The following is a 4,276-nucleotide window of genomic DNA, read 5'->3' as shown; positions in this document are numbered from 1 at the left end:
TCCACTGCCCTGGGTCGGGGCCTGGGGTGATGGGCCCACTTAGGCCCCTCTGGGCAGGGTCGGGGCGCCCGACCTGGAGCCACCCGAGCTGCAGCTGCCCCTGTTTCCACATCGGCAGTAGCAAGTCCGGCGCCTGAGAAAACAGGAAGCGCCCAGTCACCACAGGAAGCATGTGTGTGCAGCCTCCCCACCCCCGGCCATTGCAAAACGCCAACAGCCCCGTTACCACAGGCGCTGCACAGCAGCGGCCAGGAACGCTCTGGCCGCCAGGTCCGCCAAGGGGCCGGACAGGCAGACTCCAGCCCTCACCTGCCTGGACTAGGCCACGGGGTGAGGTCCAGCGGTGGTCTTGAGGAGCCCCAGGTCTGGGCACGGGGGCCTCAAGCCTTCCTTTGGGTTCTCAGCCCCATCCCCAGACGCACCTGGGCCAGGCCTGCTCTGGCCACCATTAAATCCGAAGATGGCGTCAGGGGTTGCAGAGAAGCCATTTCTCTGACCTGGTGGGTAGCATTCGAGGACTCTGTGCGCAGCCCTCAGACCTGCCAGGACTTGAGAGGCCATTGGCCCAGAGCCTGCCACCTCTACAACCCCAGGGAGCTGTCTGCTGTCAAGTCCACACCTGCCACAGCCTCTGCCCGGCCCCAGCCCTTCCCAACCGAGACTGTGCCGGCCCCTGCGGTCCTGCCCAGGCTAGCCTTTGGGGGGTCGGGGCCCCTCCTCGTCCCACCCTGCCTGCCCTGACTCACCTCTCACTTCTGGGCCCCCCAGGCTCAACCTTTGGAAGGAGATGGGAGTCCAACAAGGCCAAGGCCCCGTGACTGGGAGGCCTGTGCTCCTCCAGCCCCGGGGACAGCAAGGAAAAGAGAAGAGAGTAGAGCATTTCATGGCTATAATAAATCAAAGGGGGAAGTCGGAGCAGGAGAAATAAGAAACTTCCCTACCCTGGGCACAGGGACCTGACAGGCGGCAGCCCCCGGCACCCCATGGCCTTCCCTCCTCCCCCCTGCATCCCTGGCTGGGGCCCAGATCTGGTGCCCTCTCCCCAGGCTGAGGCACCCCACCTGCCCAGAGATCCCCGTGGGCATCCAACAGCCCTTCTCATTGTGCATCCTGGAGGTCCAGCATCTCTCAGCTCTGCACCTCCGTTTCTTCCAAATGGGCATGGAACTTCCCCAAGTCGAGTACTCCTCTGGGGAGGTGAAGGGTCAGACTGGCCAGCAGAGAGGGCTGAAGACGGGTAGTGTCCCTCCGGACAAGGACCCTCAGGGCATGAAGAGGGGGGTGAGACATTCTGAGAACACCCAGTGGGAGAGTTGGACTGGGATGGACAAACCTCTGTGAGAGGAGATGGGAGAGCCAAAGCAAGAGGCAGGAGCGTGGAGCAGAGGTGGGGAGGGCCCTAGACCGAAAACAGGCAGGGCCTTGACCTCAACTCTGTCCCCGCACTTTCGCAAACCAAACCAGAGGCCCAGGGCATGGGGTCCACGGTGCAGGCAACAGATACACACAGCCAGTGGAGGCACCACGTCTTCCTGGAGTGTCCACTCAGATAGAGACTGAGAGTGGAAACTTATTTTAAGAAAAGGGGAGGGGGAAGCCCACATATTTAAAAGGGTACAAATCTGTATGAATTTTTAAGATAAAAAGAAGGAATTTCAGAAATATTTTGGCTAGCTTTGGCCCCATTATGAGTCATGCCTCCAGATTCCCAGCTGCTGGGGAGACACAGGGTGCCTCTACTTGAACCCTCCTGAGATGGCATGCTTGCTCCCTTACTCCAGGGGTCTCTGCTCTCACCGTGAGCAAATCCTCCTGGGCCCCTGTCCCGGGTCTCCTGGTGATGTCTCCTGCACAGCTGCCAGCCTAGAGCTTGGGGCTCGTGGGAAACAGCGGCAGGGTCTGGGATCCCTTTGAGCCTCTGAGATCACGCTGCTTCATTCACAACCTTGTCAGGCAGATGTACTAAGAAAGTGGCTGTGACTGTTGGAGTCCAGGCTGCAGAGCCAGACAGATTGGGGAGCCTGCAGTGTGTGACCCTGGGCAAGTGATCTCACCTCTCTGAGCCTCGGTTTCCCCATGTGGGAAATGCCTAATTTGAAAGTCTGCAATGAGGGACCAAGGAGGTCACGGAACGGGGCCTCGGGGTGATTGTGTGGCCGGCATCACACAGCGACCGCCACTCCAGTCTCCTCCCAGAAGCCCCCACTTCCTCCCTCCTTTCCCTTTCACCTGCTTGAGAACCTTTGCTCCCTGCTCTTCTCTGCACCCCCAGAGCCCCTGACCTCACTCTGACCTGTCCTGATCTGGGAGAGTACCGGCGCTGGGGTTCCCAGCCCTACCCCAAGGCACTCCATCTGTGAGACGGAGACCTTAGAAGCCCAAACTCCTGCCCTGGCAGGACTCCCCACTTCTGCTTGCATACTTCCTGCCCTCCCAAGACACCCTCTTCCATCCTCAGACTGCCTGTTTTAACAACTAGTAACATTTACTAGGCACTCTACGTACACAACATATTGTAATCCTCGCAGCTGCAGGTATTCTTATCCCCATTTCACAGACGAGGAAACCGAGGCTCAGAGGGGAGGAGTGACTGGTGTGGGGTCAGCTGGCTAGAGAGGGGCAGCTCTGAGCTGAGAACTCAGTTCTCTTGTCCACCAACCCAGGAGAAATCCTATGCAAACCATGAGGCAAAGCAGCGCCTCTTTGTTTGGAAGAAGACTTTGAGTCCTTTGGGGTGCCACTGCTGCCCAGGCTCATGGTCATGGCCTATTCCCAGCTCCCCTGCCCTGTCTCCATCATCAGAGTCTCCTGCTTCTCCTGGTCCAGGTTGTAGGATGCCAGAGTTAGAAAAATTCCAGCCTCAGGTGCCCATGAGAGCAAAGAGATTATAAAATCCAGAAAGGTGAGCAACCCCCTGAATCAAATGCTCCCCTTGGCTCCCCGCCCTGGACATGCACACCTAGCAGTGGCACTTAACTCCCGGGGGAGACAGGTCCAAGGGGGCAGTGTCCCTGACGGTTAGAACCAGGGCATTGCTGCGAGACATTCATGGGTTTAAATCTCAACTTTGCAATCAAGAGACCACCCCCTGGGTAAGGGACTTAATCCTCTCCTGACCTGGAGATTTCACAGAAGGGAAATTTGCTTCTAAAAGCCAAGCTTCATCACGCATGGCCTCATTTAAGCCTCATTACAGCGCTGACAAGTAGGTACTATTATTACTCCCATTTTACAGATGAAGAAACTGAAATGAAGGAGTCTTCCCAAGGTCACATGGCCTTGCAGTGGCTTAAACCTCAGTCCCGTGTGACTCCAAGTCAGATGCACTTACACTGCCTCGGGCAGGCTCCCCCTTCCTTTTTTCCTAGGAAGTTTCCCTACCACTGTCAGCCCACAGGGTCAGAGGCCCTGAGTGGCAAGTAAACTTTGACTGGCTGGTGCTCAAGGGCTTGGCCCTGCCCAGCGGTGGCGCAGTCCCAAAATGCCTGACTGCTCTTGGTGTTGGGTTGGGCTGGCCAGAGGGCTGCCTAGGCATATGCAAGGGGTTGGGCCCAGCTGCAGTGCGGACTCCTCCAGGCCCCTGCTGTACTATCTTGAACCTACCCTGCCACTATGTTGGTGTCTGACCATCTCCTGGAGGAGGGGTGTAAGCCCTTCCAGGGGGTCTGCAGGGTGAGGCCGGGAAACCAAGAAGTTGGACTTGCACTTCTCACTTACTTGGGCCTCTTCCAAGGCCCTGGGAGAGGCCTCAGCAAATTTGTATTTGTGATTTTGTAACCTTTTTCTTAAAGAGGGCCCCCAGATTGTGGAGTTCCATTCCCCTCCCCACTTGCTTCCTGCTGGCTGGCTCTGTGACTTAAGGCAAGTCCCCCAATTTCCCATCTATACAACGGGGATGAAGCCTGGAGAGTCAGCGGGTACAGCAGGGGCAATGCGAGGAACTCAGGGTACCCATCCTTTACAAAAGGCCCAAATCTACAGAGGGATTTCACCAGCCTGCACCTGTTCCATCCCTAACGGCCCTGGGGGGTAACTGGAGACTCCTACCCCCATGTTCCAGCTGCGATGACTGAGGTTTGGAACGGAACGAGCAGGCCGGAGCACCAACTCTCACTGCTCTCTGGGATCAACGCCCAGGATGCCGAGCCTGGGGTTGCAGGGAGGGGGCCGCTGCGCCGACCGTGGCTCGGGGAGCTGGGACCAGAGGGTGCGGGGGCGGGCTCGGCGGAGGCAGCGTCCCGCACAGTCTCACCGCAGGACCGACCTCGGCCCTTAT

The sequence above is a fragment of the Neophocaena asiaeorientalis genome, unplaced genomic scaffold (genome assembly GCF_003031525.2).
Source record: "Neophocaena asiaeorientalis asiaeorientalis breed wild unplaced genomic scaffold, Neophocaena_asiaeorientalis_V1.1 scaffold43, whole genome shotgun sequence".
NCBI classification, from domain to species: Eukaryota; Metazoa; Chordata; class Mammalia; order Artiodactyla; family Phocoenidae; genus Neophocaena; species Neophocaena asiaeorientalis.
Note: the sequence above shows the minus strand (reverse complement) of the source record.